This window comes from Rattus norvegicus, chromosome 8 (genome assembly GCF_021556685.1).
Source record: "Rattus norvegicus strain SHRSP/BbbUtx chromosome 8, alternate assembly SHRSP_T2T, whole genome shotgun sequence".
Taxonomy (NCBI): Eukaryota; Metazoa; Chordata; class Mammalia; order Rodentia; family Muridae; genus Rattus; species Rattus norvegicus.
In genome coordinates this window covers 41844882-41865667 of record NC_141541.1, presented here as the reverse complement: position 1 = coordinate 41865667, position 20786 = coordinate 41844882, and the positions used below count along the sequence as shown (strand labels likewise).

Sequence of the window (20786 nt, the reverse complement as noted above, 5' to 3'; positions counted from 1 at the left end):
GAACAAATTGTAGAATGAAGATGAATATAGCAAACATGATTTCCCTAACTATCGGTTGTTTCAGAGAATAATTTCTAGTGAAAGCAAAACAATAAGGCTTAGTCATGCTATGTGTATCACATGCAAAGTCAAATGCAAAGCAACTGCAGAAAGAATACAAGGGCCTATAGGTTGTCTTCATTATGTAGTGTCACTGTGTTCCTTCCACATTCCTCTATCTACAGTGCCACTGTACCCTGCCATGTCCCGCACTGTCTCTCGCCAGCAAGAATACACGGGGACACACGAATCCTTTCTGCAGCTAAACATTTATTGAATCTTAAGGAGAGGCCCCGCGCGCCTACATGGAGCGGCTTATATACACCCTGGCGTGTCGCATCCACACCTGATTGGTCGCTTACCCTTGATCTCATTAGGCACGCCCCGGAGTGGGCAAAGACCTGGCACGAAGGCACTCTTGCACATGCGCACACAGTTAACTTCCTGAAAGGAAGTCGGCTGGTGCAGCGGAGGCCAGCGCCATCTTGTAATGGCAAAACTACCTCGGCCTTCCATGTGGGGTGCAGTGGAAGCCAGCGCCATCTTGAGGTGGCGAATGTTATTGCGGCCCTCTACATCTCCCCCTTATTATTTTATTAATTAATAACAATAAATTATTGTCTAGGCTTGTCTAGGTCCCTGCAGTTACGTCCATCTGCTGTGGCTCCTGTCTTAGGTCGTTCCTCTATGTCATAGCCTTATCTGTCAAAGGGTAACCCTATCGCCACCAGGCCCCGTATCTTAGATTGGTCTGTGCATGAGGAAAGTTGCCCGTCTCTGGATACCGCAGTGCTGTGTGACAGTAACTGTTAATGACCTAGGGTGAACTCTAAAAGAGGCCAGCCAGAAGATGAGTTAGTGGGGGAATCATGATCACCCTATCGCGTGCAGTGAGGAAACCTCAGCGATGTATAAGGGCTGATCAAAGAATCATTGAGTCTCTCTCATCCCAGTGCAATGGATCCACAGATCCATGGGGTGCAAGAGCAGAGAACTCAGATACTGACTAATTTTTGAAGATAGATAACCAAATTTTAGGGGAGGCCCCTTGTTCAATGGCCACAAGTGCTTGAGTGATAATGGCCTTGTCACTTTTCTGTTGAGATCTGAGTTTGCAAACCAACCATAGCATGAACACTAATTCACAGCATAGGGCTGCACCAAACAGAGCAACCCCCACCCATTCTTTGAAGTACTAGGAATCCAAATCCAAAGAGGCAGTGTGAGGGCTAGAGGTAGTTTCCGAGGGATCCATCCGGGAGTCATTTCTAGGTGTCAGAATTCTACTTGTCAGTCGTTCCAGAAGCCAGAATGGGTTGTCTTCTTCCTGCGGGAAAACACAAACCGCTCCCCTGGATCTTATTAAGATAGGATCCAGGCCTTTCCATAGACCAGTTAAAACAACTTTCCATTTTACCATCTCTTTTGGTCTATCAGGTTCTGAATAGTGACATTCGGCCGCAGTATGGCCTTGGGCATCAAGATTTAAAAAATTAAGGGTGAAGAGTGCCATGGAAACAGCTATTCTTGATTCTGAGGGTAGAGCCTCCTCGACTCCCCCTTTTTGTTTAATTAAATAGGATTTGAGAGTGCGATGGGCATGTTCTACAATGCCCTGTCCCTGAGGATTATACGGGAGACCAGTCAAATGAGTCACATCCATCTGGTGACAGAATTATTGAAATTTTTGAGAAGTATAAGCTGGTCCATTTTCTGTCTTAAGGAGTTGGGTTTACCCCAAGCACTCCATGCCTCGAGGCAATGTTGAATTGCATGCGAGGCCTTTTCTCCTGTTAGAGGTGTAGCAAACATGATGCCAGAGCATGTATCAATAGAAACATGCAGATACTGAAGTCTTCTAAAAGAAGGGATATGAGTAACATCCATTTGCCAGACCTGTAGCGGTCAGATTCCTCGTGGGTTAACTCCCACATGGGGTACAGGCAGGAATTGACAACAATTTTGACATTGGGTAACTATCTCCCTAGCTTCTTTTCTAGTCAAAGCAAATCGGCGGTGTAAAGTTTCAGCTGTCACATGAAATTGTCTGTGAAATTCTTTTGCTACATCTAATTGGAGGGACAAGGCAACTGCAATCACTCTTGTAGCTTTATCCGCTAGGTCATTTCCACGGGACACTGGACCAGGAAGGCCCGAGTGAGCTCTAATATGTGTTATAAATACTGGGGATCTCCTGCCGAGAAGGGTAGATTGAATTTGTTGAAAAATTTGAGCAAATTTGCTGGAAGGCCTGATTAATCCAGCCACCTCAAGAACCTTAACTGCATTAACCACATAGGAGGAATCTGACAAAATGTTAAGCGGGCCTGGGAAGGTCTCGAGGACCTCTAGCACCATTAAACATCCCACAACTTGAGGTGAGGTTTCATTATACTGCTTAGATACTACCTTATTATTGACCACATAAGCACCTATACCAGTTTTTGACACATCTGTATACACTACAACCCCATCAACAAGTGGTTTCTGAGACATTATGTGTGGGAACACAATGGCTTGGCTTAAAGCAAATTGTAGGATCGGGTGTTTTGGATAATGATTATCAATCTGTCCAGCAAAGGAAGTAACTAACACTGCCCAAGCATTTGAGGTAGCAGCTAATGTTTGAACCTGAATGGCTGTATATGGTACTATCAAGGCTTTGGGTTCTTTCCCAAAATGAGTAATAACTGCCTTCAACCTGCAGAGTGCAAGCTGAGCAACCGCATCGGGATACCAGTCAGTAATCTTAGCAGGAGATGCATTGGGATGGATCCATAATAAAGACCCATCCTGCCACAAGACAGCTGTTGGTAATTGCATAGTTTTGAAAACACACAATCAAAAGGCTTGGTTTCATCAATGCGCTCCAATTGAGCATCCTGTAAGGCTTCTTCTACAACTTGTAAGGCCTGGTTTGCAGCTGGTGTCAATGCTCTCGGAGAGGAGATATGAGAGTCCCCTTCCAGAATATCAAATAAAGGTTTCAACTCAGCAGAGGAATTCTTTAAAAATGGTCTCAGCCAATTTATATCTTCCAGTAATTTTTGGAATTCATTTAAGGTATGTAAATGATTTCTGCGAATCTCTAATTTCTGGGGAACTATTTTTTTCAGGATAAATGACCGATCCCAGAAATGAGCCAATTTCTGCAATTTGAACCTTTTCTGTAGCGACCTGTATTCCCCATTGTTCCAATGTTTTGATTAAGATGGGATATGAGGTCTGTAAGGTTGTTAAATCTCTATCACACGTTAAAATATCATCCATGTAATGAGCCAGAAGCAAAGATGGAAATTGCTTCCTTATAGGTTCAAGGGCTCATTGCACATATAGTTGGCAAATAGTGGGGCTATTGGCCATGCCTTGAGGCAGGACCTTCCACTGAAATCTCTTATCAGGTTCAAGATGATTAATAGCTGGTATAGTAAATGCAAACCTCTGTCTGTCTTGTGGACACAAGGGGATGGAAAAGAAACAATCCTTAATGTCTATAATTATTTTCTTCCATTGCTTAGGTAAGGCGGAGAGTAAGGGTAGGCCTCGTTGGATCGAGCCAAATAAACACATCTGTGCATTAATGGCTCTCAACTCATGGAGAAGTCTCCATTTTCCTGATTTTTTCTTTATCACAAAAATAGGAGTATTCCATGGTGAAATGGACGGTTCTAAATGACCAAGCTGTAATTGTTCATTAACCAATTTAGTGGCAGCTTCTAATTTTTCAGAGGATAGATGCCATTGAGGAACCCATATTGCCTCCTCCATGAGCCAGGGTATGGGCATAGAACCCTCAATGGTACCTAGGAAAAACCCAGGCCCTGCTTTCCTATATTACCTTCTTGTGGCACCGGTTCTAATTTTCCTTGTTCCTTTTTTCCTAATCCCTTCTCTTCCTCGTAGCCCATTCTCTTCATAATCTCGACAGCTTGTCGAGAGTACTTGTTGGTCAATGTCAGACCTAGACCCTGTAAGACATCCCTCCCCCAAAGGTTTACAAGAGGGAGGACATAAGGAATAAACCTTCCTGATTGGCCTTCTGGAGCATGCCAGATCAAGGAGCATGAGCTGATAGTGGGGCTGGCCTCATACCCTAGTCCTTGTAAGGAATGGGATGATTGAGTGACAGGCCATGCCTTAGGCCACCAACTAGAGGAGATAATGCTTTTATCAGCCCCTGTATTTAGAATTCCCGTAAAAATTTTCCCTTCTATATTCAACTCTAAAGAGGGTCTGGAACTAAGGTCCATCATTAAATAAGCAGAATCAGTCTCGGAAGAGCCAAACTTCGCGGTGCCTCTAGGAACCCCGGAAGAAGGAAAATGATCATGTAAGCTTGGAAGAATAATCAACTGAGCATTCCTGTCACCTGAGGAGATGGAAAAAACGCCTTGAGGGCAAGAGCAGAGAACTTGAAGTTCTCCCGTGTAATCTTGATCTATTATTCCAGGGTGAACAATAAGTCCCTTTAAGGTTAAGGAGGATCAATCCATAATAAGGCCGACACTTCCCACGCGTAGGGGGCCTTTGTAGTCAGTGGGGACCGGTTGCACACCCATCAGTGGCATTAATATGAATTGGGTGGTGGAACAGAGGTCCACTCCTGCTGAGCATTTTGTGGCTCTGTGAACTGTGGTGTCTGTCTTTTGTAAGCTGGAGTCCCATATGTTTTGGGGCCCTGAGACTTGGGGCCCAGATACCCATTTTTTGGAGTGTTTTCACCCCCTTCTGCCTAGGGAGGCCCGGGCTGAATAAACCTGCCTCCGATATCTTTAACTGAGCGACACTCACTAGCCCAATGATAGCCTTTCCCACACTTAGTACACAGTCCTAGTGCTCTCTTCTTTTTGAGGGCCTGACACTCCTTTTTCAGATGTCCTGGTTTGCCACAGTTATAGCAGACCCTGCGATCATCTGTACCTGAGCACTTTTGGTCCTGTAGGATAGCAGCCGCGAGGCCGGCATTAGTAAGCGGACTTCCAAGTTCTCGGCAAACTCTCAGCCAGTACTGTAATGCTTTGCTCTTCCTAGGTGTAATAGCTGCTCTGCATTCCCGTGCGGCTTGCTCATAGACCAACTGTTCCACTAAAGGCATTGCCTGTTCAATGTCTCCAAAGATCCTGCCTGCTGCCTCTGTCATCCTAGCCACGAAGTCTGAGAATGGCTCCTGGGGGCTTTGTATAATTCTCGTTAAGTGTCCCCCAGACTCTCCCTTCTTGGAAAGTGCCTTCCACGCCTTAACAGTGGCAGCGGAAATTTGAGCGTATGCTCCCCAGTCATAGTTTGTTTGATTATTGGCATACTGCCCTTGTCCTGTTAGCAGATCAAGTGTCCAGTCTCTCTGATTGCCTTCAGCAATGGCATTGACTTTGGCCTGTGCCTGAGAGGCATCATACCACAAGGCTTTCCATTCCATATATTGTCCCATATTAGGGAGCACAGCCTTCACTGTTGTCTGCCAGTCTCCTGGAGTCATGGCCAGAGTGGCAAGCCTCTCGACTTGAGCAATAGTAAAATTGGCACTAACTCCATAGTTACGGCCCGACTCGGCAAGTTCCTTAATTTGAACATATTCTACTGGTGCGTGAACACGGCCTCCATCGGCAGCCTCAAACATCGGAAATGCCTGTTGTATCTTTTTCTGTTCCTCTTTAGTGAGGAAGGAATCTGAGTGAAATCTCTCCATATAAGATGGAGGGGCGCTGGGGCTTATAGGCCGGGAAACCGCATGGTTTCCGCCTCCCCCTCCTTTTGTTTACCCAAGCTGTTAGCTCATTGTTCATCTGGGTAGTATCCTTCTTCTTCATAGCGAGCTGCCTCATCTTCTAAATCCTCTTCCCCGTCTGTCTCTAAGCTAAGCTCGTCTGTCTCTGAGCTATCAAGCTCTGAAATCTTTAAATCCTTTACTGGATAAAGACTTCTCCTTTTCAAGACTTTTTTCTCCCTTCTCTGTTTTATCTCTCCCGGGGCATTTTTCCCCCAATCTCTTGCCTCCGCAGAGGGGACTGTCTGCTTGTTATCTTTTTTTCCTTGAGCTCTTTAATTTTTTATCCCTTCCTGTTTCTGACATGCCGCCTTGCCCCTCCCCCAGTGCTCTCCACTTTGCTATTACAGCTGGGCGGCTCCCATGCGACCTCTGACACTGTCTGGCGGTAGCTAGAAACTCAAAGGCCAATAGAGAAACCCTGAGGGCTGCCAAAAGTATAATAAAAACTTCCGCCGCATCTAGCAGGGGAGTGAAGTAGAACAGGTCAAGGCTAAGCATTGTCTCTCAGGATCTTACCTGCGTCCTGAAGCTTTGGATTCTCTCCGCCTATGAAGGACCTCTCGGCACCTGTCAATGGTGTAGCATCCCGGGTTCTAGGCACCAAATGTCCCGCGCTGCCTCTCGCCAACAAGAATACACGGGGACACACGAATCCTTGCTGCAGCTAAACATTTATTGAATCTTAAGGAGAGGCCCCGCGCGCTGGCATGGCGTGGCTTATATACACCCTAGCACGGCGCATCCACACCTGATTGGTCACTTACCCATGATCTCATTAGGCACACCTCAGAGTGGGCAAAGACCTGGCACGAAGGTACTCTTCCACATGCGCACACAGTTAACTTCCTGAAAGGAAGTCGGCTGGCGCAGCGGAGGCCAGAGCCATCTTGTAATGGCAAAGCTACCTCAGCTTTCCACGTGGGGCGCAGTGGAAGCCAGCGCCATCTTGTGGTGGCGAATGTTATTGTGGCCCTCTATGCTGCCATAGAATTTCAAATGTAGCATTATGTAGCCCTTCCAAGTTACATTATCAACAATGTCAATATAGCTCATCCACTCATCAGTGTAGTCCTTCATGTACACCTGATAATTTGAATATGCCTGCTATTAGAAGAGGACATGACTGAGAATAGTACAAAATCATGTATACCTAATTTGCCGAATACTAAAAATAAAATGTGATCTTGAAAATATTTACAGTTAAATAACGTAAGACATTGAATTTTTCTGTATTATTCTATAGTGTAAATGACAAAATAGTACAAGGGTTGTCCTTTTTATTTATTTTTTTATTAACTTGAGTATTTCTTATTTACATTTCGAATGCTATTGCCATTCCCGGTTTCCAGGCCAACATCCTCCTAACCCCTCCGCCTCCCCTTCTATATGGGTTTTCCCCTCCCCTTCCTCCCCCCCCCATTACCACCCTCCCCCCAACAATCACGTTCACTGTGGATTCAGTCTTAGAAGGACCAAGGACTTCCCCTTCCACTGGTGCTCTTACTAGGCTGTTCATTGCTACCTATGAGGTTGGAGCCCAGGGTCAGTCCACGTATCGTCTTTGGGTAGTGGATTAGTCCCTGGAAGCTCTGCTATTTGAAGAGGACATGACTGAGGATAGTACAAAATCAGGTATACCTAATTTTCCCAATAGTAAAAACAAAACGTGATCTTGAAAATACTTACAGTTAAATAACGCAAGACATTTGATTTCTCTGTATTATTCTTTAGAGTAAATGGCAAAATGCTACAAGGGTTGTAAAATTTATCTTTGAAATATATTTAGTATTTTCTTTGGTGGTTTCAAAAATATTTTGGGGTGGAACTCAGGCTATCAGAACTAATGAACTATCTTACTGGTCATTTTAAAAACTGAGGGCTGATAAGATGATTCAATTGATACATTTGAATTGAAGTCTGACATCCATAATGCCAGTAATTCAGAATCAGAATGGTGGAAAGGTAACACTGCTTTCTCCAAGTGGAACTCTGACCTGTAGACATGGGCACTTAAATATGCATACCAATATACATACAAATAAATAATAATAAAACAAACTGAACTGAAACTATCCAAGAAATCATATTGAACAGTGAAATCAGTTTCATTAGGCATACAATATATGTCAGACTACCCAATGCAAAATAGAGGTATATGTATCATACATAATACAAACAGTATCCAAGGTACATTATGTAGGAAACATGGTATGGGCTGAAGGTTTTGAGGTAGTATGATTCTTGGTGACATATTCTAGGGCAATAACTGAATGAACATCTTTGTGGGATGATGTCACAGGTGAGGCAGGTATGAGATAGAATGAGTTCTGTCATTGGACAAGAAGGAAGGATGGGCAGGAGAAAAGTTTGAGGGAAGGGGAGGAGACTGGAAAAGAAAGGATGAAAAGACAGGAGGAACAGGAGAAGCCACCACTGAAAGAGCACTTGGAGACTGATGTTAAGATTCCATGCTGATACTTCACAGGTAGTTATGAATGTTCTAATGTTCTTTTTTTTTAGAAAGGCAGCTTGCTTTATTCTTGGGATGTAGTTGGGGATCAGGGGCATCCTGTAGAATCCAGTGAGCTTCACCAAGCCTGAGAGGCACCAAACAAGTGGCACTTTTAAGTTACATCATCTGGGTCCTAGTCATCTCTTAGCCCACCTTCCTTTCATTGGGCCCAAGCCTCACCCTCCCACCAGATCATCTCTAAACTATGTAAGGTCTTCTGTGTTGCTCATTTTGTTTGACACTCCTTACTTATGCCAGTGAAAAGAGTGGCTCTGCCGAAGTTGACATAGAAGAATTCTTTTTGCATGGATACTGTGCCCCAAATCCCTGTGATCTCACTCTCGTTCAGTCAATGGTGAGAGAAGTGGGCCTCATGGTTAAGCCTTGAAAGCTAAGGCAGAACCCCTTTGCTACTCCTCAGGGTAGAGGCCACCAGGACAGCGGCTTTTTATTCTAACCCATCTTCTTCCTTTCCCTCCCACCCAACCATCTCTCTCTCCCCCCCAACCTCCTCAGCTAGCATTCAGTGGGGTTCACCTTTCCCAGGCTACCTATAGGAGCTGCCAGCCCCCAGGGCAGGTCCACAAAACAGAAAACAACTATTGGCAAGCACAGAAAAAAAGAAAATCACAAAATTCAGGGTTGCCTTTGTCTACAAATAATTGCAGCTCCTAGAAGAGGAGAGTTCATTTTCTGCATGAAGTTCGACATTCTCTTGTGCTTAGGATAGTTCACCTCACCTCTCCGCACTGACTTTCCTGTCTCCAAGAACATAGCAAGAATACCATGTATATGCACACAGAGGTGCTCTTTATGGGTATGCCTCTATGCTGGTTGTTGGCATAGCTTCTTGGAGAGAAGGAACTAGGTGTAAGAGAAGTGTTCCTTCCTGGGGCTTTCTACTTACCAAAGTCCTATGGACACATACATATAAAGGTAGGAGTGTGCATGAGCATATCGTGCAAGCACACACATCGACACACACTAGATTCTAAGGGAGCGCGAGGGTCAGATTCTCTAGGCCTGGGCTGGGCTCCTATTGGAGCAGCTTAGACAGTGGTGACAGAGAGCAGAGGGTTGTAGATCCTTTTCCCATCAGCTGAGCGGGCACCATGTGCCAGCATCTCCTGGATGGTGATCCAGTTGTCCAGAATCTTCTTGTTTCGCTTCTTCATGGTCTTACACTGGCTCAGCGCAATGATGTTGAGCTTAGGTTTGCTGTCACCGTTCTGCTGCTCCCTTAGACACTCCAGATAGCTCTGCATGAACTCCCCATGCTTCCTTTGCTTCCATGCTCGATTCAGGTGTCATTTCCTCTCTTCTTTGTTCCAGTAGCGGCCCATCTTCATCACACTTACTGCATCATCATCAGTGGTCATAGCACTGCACGTCTCTTGGATCTTCAGGCCTCTGGCCTTCAGCAGTCGATCTTGTCCAGGCCACTTGGCCACATAGTGGGTCCCATCACTTCACACCTTCACTTTCCAGTCCATGCGGGGTGCTTCAACAGCTGCAGCCACCACCCTGTCCACCCGAAGACCACTAGCCAAGCTCAAGGAGCCATGACTCAGATCCTCCAGGGTATGTGACAGGGCCAACTGCACACAGCTATGGTACTGCTTGATCTCCTTGCCATGGTGGCACCTGGAGGGGTAAGGGCTACCTTCAGGGCTCACATGCTCCAGAGTAACACTTGTCTTGGTGCTACAGCTGACATGCTCTTCTGTGTGTTATCTACGACCCACTTCGGGATCCCGCTAAAGTTATCAGAACTTGGCTGGGCTCCCTGGTGAAGGAGCACCCTCGAGGTAGGTGGTGACAGGAGGGCCAGAAGGGGTCTGGTTCAAGTTGGAATTGCCAGCAGCAGATTGATTCAGGGGGCTCTCAGGCAGAGGCTCCACAAGCAGTGGAGTGCTGTGGCAGCTCTCCCCATTGTTGTAGGTGCTGGTGCTATCCTTGTCTGATTTCTCTGGCAGTTCAGAGATATCAGATAGCTCATGCTTTTTGGGCTCACTGGATGCCAGGTCATAGAAACTCTTTTCTTCCAGCAGCCAGACCTTCATACAATGCCCCCTCAACTGCTGCATCTTCTGTGTCCACAAGATATTGCAACACTTGAACTCTAGGTGCCGAAGCTCTTCCTCCAGCATGGCCATCTCATGGCCTAGGCTCTCATTGTGGTTGACATCTAGGGCACTGTTGTCACTGGAGGCCTGGGAGAAGAAGATACTCAGCTGGTTGCCATTTTCCAGGTGGCACTTGATCTCCTGCAGCTCCCTTCGGCGTTCATACTCCTCATCAGTGAGCCCAGGCAGGTCAGCCCCTTCCAGCCCTGCCCCCTCAGCTACCAGAGAATTATGCTGAAGTAGAAGTCCCTGCTCTGTAGGGCATCCCCTTGTAGACTGAACTTGCGCAGGCTTCCAGGGGTGTTGGTGGTGCTGGGAGGTTCATCCCTGAGCAGATCATGTTCAGAGCTCTCTTCATTGCGGGTACACGCATTAGTCTGGCCTACCCTGCTGTCCAAGTCCTGGGTGTTGCTCAAGCCAGGGCCCCCATCAGGAGCCCCTTCTCATCATTTCCAGTCTGCTGGGCAGAGGCGTTCTTAAGGGATGGATGTGTACATGGCTTTGTATGATTAGGTGAGCAATTTTATCTTATCAATTAGATCAAATGTTTTTGTGTTATATGTTTTTTCATGTCAGATTTAAGTGTAAGAGTGTGTGGCAGCTAATCTGGGCCACATAGGACTTGGGATGTGTTTCTGTCCTGGAAACCTGCCTTTGGTATTAGATAGCTAGAGAGATTTCTGTCAGGCTCAGAGAGAGGCCTTCAGCAGTGTGATATGGGATGGAGCAGAGCGGATGAGATGCTTTGCTAACTGAGTCAAAGATATCTACCAGATATCTTGGAACAGTGTGGTGCCGGCCCTAGAGCAGGTCAAAAGACTACTTTATTTTTAGAATATTACAACAACACACCTTAGAAAAATATTTTCAGTAAATATATTAAACAAACACTTATGTTTTAAAATGTACATATTCACATTTTGACCTACTCATAATTCTGAAGCTTTTAAATGTCCACCTAAAATGTAAAGAAACCTTCAAAAAGATCTTAGGGATGGGATCACTAACAACATTTCCTCCAAACAGCACTGTGAACATTTTCTTAGGAGAATGAAAACTATAAAAATAAATATCCCAAACACCCCCAATTTTAAAAAGTATGGAATTTACTAAAGCAAAGGTAAATAGTGGAGGTTTCCAGAAGTATAAAGAATCACATGTGTGTGAACACAATGGAAAAGGACACGGTGGTGTATGAGCACCTTCACCTGTTGTCTCATCTTAGTCACTTGATGGCACTGAGGATGTCTGAGAGATTTTGTAAGCACAATTCTTATTTTCTGACACAATTAGCCTGTGTTGTCTCTGTCTTATCCATGGTTTAAGACATTAATGCATTTTAACAGTTGGCATATTGTTAACAGATATGGAAGTTTTCTTGGGGTGGAAGTATCAAACTAGGAATGTTTCTTTGAGAGATGTACTTTTTTTCTTGATTCCTTTCAATTTTACTCAGTTCTGCTGCTTCCCAAATGCCATGAGTTTAATAACTATGTTCTCCTGCATCCTTCCATCACGGTGGTAGAAACCTCTGAAATCATGAAATAAAATGCTTTTTTTCTTTCATTGTTTTACTCTGGTTACAGTCATGGAAAGCTGTCTAACATGTGCCCTGTGTTGTCTGAGTAAGAATGAAGTGAGATTCTGGAGCTCTTGTTTGCTTGTCAGCCTGACAGAATAGGTAATGCTGAAGTAAAGCTTCATTAATCAGGTCTGTTTTATTCACAGGGAAACCACCCCTATTTACAATATTTGTCAGATAAGATACATGTGTTACAAAAGGTAACAATAAAGGGAGGAAGGGGAGAGTGCACATGTAAGAGTAATGGCTAATCCTGTTTATCAACTTGACTATATCTGGAATGAATTCCAATTCAGATTTGGAGGGCTCAACTGTGATCCACATCTTGAGCCTGGGAGACACAAGTTTCTGACTTTGACAGATGCCTGAAGATATAGAGGAATAGAGACTATGAAAAGCTTAGGACAAGTCAAGGTAGTACATGCCTTTAATTGCAAGAGACTAAGGCACTGAGATCTTTGAGTTCAAGGTCAACCTAGGGCAAAACAAGGACCAGAACCAGGATGTGGTGGTACATACCATTAATCTGGACTACACCTGTTGAATATTTACTTAAGTACATTGATAGAAGGAAGACTAGCTCTTCTTCATCTGCTTGCATTTACTTTCCACACATCTGTTGGAATCTACAGGAGACCAGATGAAACAACTAGCCTTGTAGGACTATGAAACTACTAGATTCTTGGACTTCTCATTGGCAGCTGACCATTAATGGGGAATTTGACTACAGACTGTAAGTCATCCTAACAAATTCCATTACCATATAGAGACTATCTATTAGTTCTGTGAGTCTAAGAATCCTGATTAATACAGTCAATGGTGAAAGTATGGATTAAGAAATGTAAAGAAGCCAGAATCCTAGAAATGGAGAGTGACAATTCACCTGTCAATTACCAAAACCTGATGCTAAGCCAAGGCAGGTGTCAGAATGTACACAGTTGTAGATATTGATGGTCTCACATCATTTGGCTATAAGGTACTCAGATGGGTTAAAGGCTTACTTAAGTTCAACACAGCAAGCAAGTCTTAAGCCTTTAAATCCTGTTACATAAAGAGTGGTCATTATAACATACGTATTCCTTTTTCAGATTTTTGTTATAAAAATGCTTAGTGAAATTTGTGAGTAAATAAACTATAAACCATGATTTCATTCATCAATCTGGTCATGAAGACCACCAAGAGAATCCTCCCTGCCCTCCAGTTATTTTCTCAGAACTGGATTATTGTCCTGTCCTACAGTTATTTGCAATCAATACCAGAAACAGAAGAATTCTTTCCAAATTTTACATGGAGTCACATTCTCCCATCCTCAACATCTTTGCCAAAGATCACAGAGAACTTTATGTCTCATGGACATGCAAGAATACCCTAAAATCTCCAAGGACTTACATACGCATTGAGACTATCCATTAGAGATGCTTCTGATCTTTTGTAGGTTTATATGTAATTAACTCCTGTTTTACAAACCCTGGAAGAATTGATCAGTTCAAAGTGAATACAATTTAGTGTTGAAAGGATGAAATGAAGTGTATGAGGCTCATTTTGAGCCCAGCTTCAAACACTGTACAGGAACTGAGCCCATGGCACTGTATAAGAAAAAAATGAGGAGAGAAGTTGGATGTATATTGAATTTATCTCTGCAGGGAAATCATGACCTTTGACTCTTAAACAGGATAGTTTAAGTAGGACAAAAATCTTTCCCCACCCTAAATCAAGGTAATGGACACACTTTAAGGATGAAAATAGGAGATGTGATGAAGCCTGCTTGAGCTGGCCATACAGGATTGGACAGTTCCTCCATCTTTCTCATTATCATCATCCTATTAAGAACTCTTCTTGCCCACCTTTTATACTACATTTAGGGTATGAACAAGTAAGTTAAATAAAAAGTGAAAATGAAGTATAAAAGAAACAAAATGAGGGGAAAGAAGATAAGCAATTTAACAGAGGACTAGGAAGAGGAAAAAGAGAAAAGCACTATGATTGTCATATCAGTGGCAAGGGGAAAAGTGTAGGGAGCGGCTAAAGATGGCGCCGACATCCGGTGGTCGTTTGTGGTAAACACCTACAGCGCATGTGTTGGCAGACCCCCAGCATCTACAAGGCCAGGGTGATATTCATGCTAAATAGGTATTTCATGCTCCACCAATCCCCAGTGGACAAATTTACAGCCACAGCCTGTCTTGTATTTAAGGCGAGTGCCTTTGTTCCCCGGGGTCCCCGTATCATCAATAAGGTGTTCCTGCAATAAAGGCTGATTGGGAAGGATCCAACGGTGTTGCGTCTTCCTTGCCGGTCGAGGTGGGCGCGACAACTGGTGGCCCATACGGGGACCCGAGATCTTTTCTCGTCTGGATCCAGAACTTTTTCAGCCTCAGGACGGTCGGCATCGGTAAGTTCCCAATTGGGGGGCTATTAGTTGCTGGAATTGGGAACAATAGAGTTCCTAGAAGTGGAACGGTAAAGTTCCTGAAGTTGGGACGATAAAGCTCCGGGATAAGGGATTGTAAAACTTCCCTAGTAGGACAATAAAGTTCTCTGGAAAAGCAGAGACAATGATAGCCTTGGTTTAGAGGCAAAAAGGGGTTTGTGGAGCACGGTAATGTTGTCTTTTCCATTTGTTCCTTTGTGGGTTGGACTAGCACTTTTGCCTTATACTCTTTTTGTGTTGTGGTGTTGCTTCTGTCTGAATTGCCACCGTCCAGGGCATGAATGCATTTGTTGGGAAGAGTCCATGATGAGCCACAAGATCGTGTGTAAATAAACACGCCAGCTCGCCAGCTCCCCTTGCTTGTAAATCGATCGTAAATAAGGTCGTAAAAGCATGGGAAGCTCACACTCCACCCCGCTCCTGTCAGCTCTTCAGGAGCTTCTTGGTCAGCGTAAGCTTAAAATTGAAAAGAAAATCCTGCTGAGTTTTCTTGATGAGTGTAACCGTTGTGCCCCATGGTTTATAGTGTCAGGGTCGCTCACTTTGAGAGCATGGGAGAAGCTGGGAAAAGATCTGGATAAGGAGACTACAGTGGGCAAGCTTAAACCAGGGACAAGGCCGCTTTGGCGTATGATCCGTGCCTGCTTGGAAGATAAACGATGTGAAGAAGCTGTTAAGACAGATCAGAGAATCCTTACAGAGCAACAGAGAGTATGTCAGAAGGAGAGAAAGTTTTGAAGGAAGGAAAGAAAAGAAAAGGAGGAAAAGAGGTAAAAGAAAAGGTAGGAAAGATCAAGGAGAGGATAGACAAAGGCGAGAATAGTAATCAAGATCTAGGAACAAAAAAAAAAATTTATCCATCATTAAAGGCATTGACCTTGGAGATGTCTAGTGATTCAGAGTTTAGTGATAGTGACTTAGCTGACCTTGAGGAGGAGGTAGCTCATTATGAGAAAGAGATTTATCATTCTGACTGGCCAAACACTTACACTGTGCAGAAACAAGCCAAGGACTTAAATAAGAAGGCAATTATGCCAACAGCACCTCCTAAACCACCCTATAACTTTCAAGGTAAAACAATGGTGAAGCCTGCAGGAAGTACTTCTTTTTGCCCGGAAGTATGGAAAGAGTTAGGATTGAGTTTTCCAGTTTTTCTGGATGCAAACGGGCAGCACAGCGACATCATGAACCTGTTGACTTTAAGACAATAAAACAATTAACAGAGTCAGTCAAAACCTATGGAGTCAACTCAGCTTTTGTTATCGCTCAAATTGAGGCTCTTGGCAGATACTGTCTCACCCCTGGAGACTGGGGGAGTTTAACCAGAGCCTGCCTCTCTCCGGCTATGGAACAGGTGTAGTGAAAAGAAACTTAATTTTATGGACCCCGCTCTAGTGGCGGTGTGTTGGTTGATAGCCAACGTTAATTTTTGAAGCATAGTGTTTTATCTGTGCTTGTGCTCCCAGCCCACACAGTAGGGGGGAGCGAAACTAGCTGCAGAGCTGCTACAGTGAACATGGAGACTGCTCAGTCTCACCCAATTTTTCTGGCTCTTCAGGAGCTGTTAAAAAGAAAAAGGCTTAGGATAAAAAGAAGCACTATAGAGAGATTTCTTAGTGAGTGCGATTGCCATTGCACCTTGGCTCGCTCTCTGGGAATCTCGAGGTAGACAGCTAAGAAAAGCTGGGAAAGATTTAAATTTTGCTTGGGAACAAGGAACCTTAAAGGGACAGGCTGCGTTAAAAATGCTACAGGAGGAATGATCTGAAAAGGCTGATAGTGAGGTGGGGGAGGACTCTAAGGAAAACAAGAACAAGAAAAGAATTTCTGCTTTTAGTGGCTAGACCTTCAACTTTTGCTCACAGAAAGAGAGTGCTCATTAAGAGAAGTTCTTTCAGGGAGCCTGCCTTATCTGTTGGTTTTATTCCAAGAGAGGAGTCAGTCTCCAGCATTAAGTTATTTTTCTCCTTAGTCATCATTAACATGGAGAGTGCCTTTGATCCTATCCCCACAGCAGCCAGTTCCTGCCCCTGTGGTCAAAATGCCCCAGGTTGGGGGACAGAGAAGCCCCTCGGACTACAAAACTGCCAACAGCCAAAGGTAAAAGTTAAAACAGAGAACATTCCAGGCCCAAGCCTAACCAGATGTGTTTCAAATGCAGATGCTTCATCAACTCTGACCAACTTTTACTCCAACAGGACGAGATAAAAATAGTAAGGACTTGAAGATCCGATCCTTCTCCTGATTTAGTAGCTCTGTTCCAAGAACCAGGGGCCATAAAACCTTTTGACCCTTATCTCCTGGAGCCATAAAACAGGGACATATTGGGGTAAGATGGGCTAAAAAAGGCCTCGATGATTTGGGCTAGCATGAGTAAAACTTGTAATAAAAAAGAGACAAGGTAATGGTAAAGTGTTTTTGTGTATGCATTCTTTTAGAGTTATGTTTTAGTCTCTGGACCCTGATTAGAGACAGTTTACACCCTAGACATGAGAGAGAATGGGTTTGGGAGAAACAGTCATCCCAGACTCTCCACAGTTGCTTTGGAGAAAGAGAAAAACTTTCAGAGCTCTCCTGGGAACAGAAGAAAGGTAGGAGATGTCCTGCCTCTCTGCTGGCTCCTATAAGAGAAATGCTTATTTCTGGTTCTGAACTCCATAGATAAGATATCTGAGTCCTTTCAGTGGGACACCATCTAGTTTTTTCCCTCTATGTCTATTGTCTGTCCTTGGTGCACCAAGCTGTTCATGTCTGTCAGTTTATGTCTGTGGTTTTTGTTTCTCATTGTTTAAATGTTTTATGTTTCATGTTCAAAAGAAAAAATGGTAAAAACTTTATCTGCCGGTCATTCACACCTTGATTTGGTCTTAACTCGTTTCTGAAAAGAGAACAAATGAATAAAAAGCAGTTTCAATCGGCCTTTGGAGCCCTGTACCTGCAGCAAAGAGCCTAGGTCAGCTGGACAAGCTGCCCGGGGGCAGAGCATCTGCAGGAGCTGATCTTAAAGGCGCCAGCAGCTCCTCAGCTTGTTGGTATGGGAGCTGATGGCTGTTTCTCTTAGAAAAATCCCTGAGTTATTATTAGACTTAGCAGGTGACAAGGTGTTTCTTTTAAAATCACAGCTAGAAAAGCAAAAATGGTGCTTGGTCTAAATATTAAAGACATGTGTTAACCACTTCAATTTTGTTTCTGACTGGTTTTAAATGTATAAATATGTTCTACATGCCTTGGTCATAGATTATTGGCCTTTAAGTTATTGGATATGGTTAAAAAACTATAACATCTATAACAAGAAGTTGACATAAAACTGATAATTTAGATGGAGTCATTCTAGACAATATGTGACATGAGCCAACCTAGAGAAACAGGTCTAAATTGAGATAATATTTTTATAGAACTCTTATCCTAGAAGCCAGGCATCCCCAAATTACAGAATGTAAAATTGTGTTGGAAGTTTTTAAAAGATTTCATGATTCTTTCAATTTAATTTCTGATTCTGCTTATGTAGTTAACGCTGTGCACTCACTTGAAATTACAGGGCCAATTAGGTTGACTAGTACTATATGTCAAATTCTTTTAGAATTACAAAAATTAATTTGGACCAAGAAAAAATAAGTTTTTCATACAACATATTTGAGCTCATACTAATTAGCCTGGTCCCATGGCCAGTAATAACGCTTTGGTGGATGCTAGTACTCGCAGAGAATTTATTTTTCATGCAGCTCCAGTTGATCTTGCTAGAGAATTTCATCAAAAGTTTCATGTTCCTGCTTTCACTCTTCAACAAAAATTTAAAATCTCTAGAGCTACAGCTCGTGATGTAGTATTACGTTGCCAGAATTGTGTTCAGTTTCACCACCCTCCTCAGGTGGGAGTTAACCCTCGTGGTCTGATTCCACTAAAACTCTGGCAGATGGATGTCACACACATATCTCATTTTGGAAATTTAAAATATACACATGTTTCTGTTGATACCTGTTCTGACATTATACATGCCACTCTGATGACTGGTGAAAAGGCTCGTAATGCCATTAGTCATTGCTTAGAGGCGTGGACAGCCTAGGGAAAGCCTGACAGCCTCAAGACAGACAACGGACCTGCCTACACTACAAAGTCTTTTCAGACATTTTGCCAAACAATACAGGTCAAACATATATAGGATTGCCATACAATCCCCAAGGTCAAGAAATTGTAGAAAGAGCACATCGTACTTTAAAAGAGCTCTTACAAAAACAAAAAGGGGGAATTGCCTATGGCAAAACACCAAGAGAACAGTTGTCTTTAGCTCTTTTTACTCTAAATTTCTTAATTTTGGATATGCATGGCCGCTCTGCTGCGGATCGCCATGCTGCTACTAAACCTATGACTAATCAAATACAGACAGCTGAGACTATCAATCAGATTGTAGACAGAACCGCAGTGGCATTAGAGATACAAGAAGAATTTAATGCCCACTTGGCATCTGGCTTTCTATTAGCTAACCAACGAATAGATTTGATTCAAGAACAAATTGAAGCATTATATCATATGACGCAGCTGTCCTGTGTTTCCTCTCTTAGAGGCTTATGTGTTACTCCATTGCAAGCTAACTTTTCTCAGTATTTTCAACAGAGCAAAGAAATCTCAAATTATTTGAAAGGAAACTAGTCCATGGAAGCGGAACAATTATCGAGACAATTGCTGATTGCTGTCCTTAACAACACCAGAATGGAACCCATCACGTTTGGAGATTTCACCTCGTGGATCACTAATGCTTTCTCATTTTTGAAAGATTGGGCTGGCATGTTTGCCTGGGGGGCCATTGTCCTCTTGGGATGTGGAGTATGTCTATGGCTTTTTTGCCGTTTACAACGAGAGCATGCCAGACACAAAGCGATTGTTTACCAAGCTATGGCGGCCATTGAAAGCGGTGCTTCTCCCAGTGTATGGATGGCCTCTCTGATAGATTGAGAGTTCGCCCTAGATCATATTTTGTCACTGTCATGTGAAGTCATTGTATCCAGAGACGGGCAACTTTCCTCAGGCTCAGATCAACCTAAGACAGGAGCCCGGTGGCGATAGGGTTAATTTCCAGTGATGGGTAAGGCCGAGTTTTTAGAGAGGAACGACCTAAGGCAGGAGCAATGACGTGTATTGACGTGACACCCAGATCTAGACCAGTCATAGACAGAGGTGGCCTTGCCCTGTTTGAACATTCGGGCTGGTCCTACGCCCCTCTGCTCTGCTTCTCCCCTAATATTAAACACAAACGTATAGCCCAGGACGGTGTGTTGTACATAAGTCATCTCTAGCCATTGGGGTGCAGTCCTAACTGCAATAGTGGTTCGCCATGGCCGAGCTGGGCACTCTGTGAGGCATGTCTGACCTCTCTCAGACCACTACCTCCACCTAATGGGTTCATTTTTAAAAAAACAGAAAAGAGGGAGATGTAGGGAGCGGCTAAAGATGGCGCCGACATCCGGTGGTCGTTTGTGGTAAACACCTACAGCGCATGTGTTGGCAGACCCCCAGCACCTACAAGGCCAGGGTGATATTCATGCTAAATAGGTATTTCATGCTCCACCAATCCCCAGTGGACAAATTTACAGCCACAGCCTGTCTTGTATTTAAGGCGAGTGCCTTTGTTCCCCGGGGTCCCCGTATCATCAATAAGGTGTTCCTGCAATAAAGGCTGATTGAGAAGGATCCAACGGTGTTGCGTCTTCCTTGCCGGTCGAGGTGGGCGCGACAGAAAAGGAGAATGTACAAGTATGGAAATGAAGAGTTCCTTTAAACATAGTCAAATACCATCTATTGCAGATCTCCCAAAAGAACAAAACATGATCTGTATGTTTACTCACAAGCACTGGCTCCTACCATCTGCCATGAACTCATTTCCAGGAAGTTCACCAGCAGAGGCACCAAGAAGTAATTTGTTATTACACTGAGATGATAAAACTGGAGAGTAGCAGAGAGAAGACAGAGAACTCAGGAAATAGCATGTACAGGCAAGGAAGGAAATGCAGTGTGATCCCAGGCTATGGATTGAGCAGTTTGCCTGGAGAGAATCCAGGTTCCTCATTGCTACTTTGTGACCTAGTAGGATATATTCTTCTAGCTTCTTTCCCATGGGCTTTACTGTCAGATTTGTGTGTGAGATACTCAAAGAATTGTGAAATCTAGTGAATGATGAATACAGAGAATAAGTGCAAAGGTCTAATCTAGAAGCAAAGCAAAAAGAGAACAATATTCAGAACCACTGATGGAATCAAGCCAGAGACAATATCAGGCAGTGGTCAAGAATAGTCCTCAGAACCAGAGATGACAAGAATATAATTATCCATAACAGC

General features: G+C 43.8%; 2 pseudogenes; both read right to left on the bottom strand.

Moving 5' to 3' along the window:
* Positions 1-4771: 4771 nt before the first annotated feature.
* On the bottom strand, positions 4772-5725 carry LOC148004038 (igE-binding protein pseudogene; annotated as a pseudogene).
* A 3642-nt stretch (positions 5726-9367) lies between these two features.
* LOC134480133 (PDZ domain-containing protein 4-like) lies at positions 9368-19915 on the bottom strand (annotated as a pseudogene).
* Between the last annotated feature and the right edge of the window lie 871 nt (positions 19916-20786).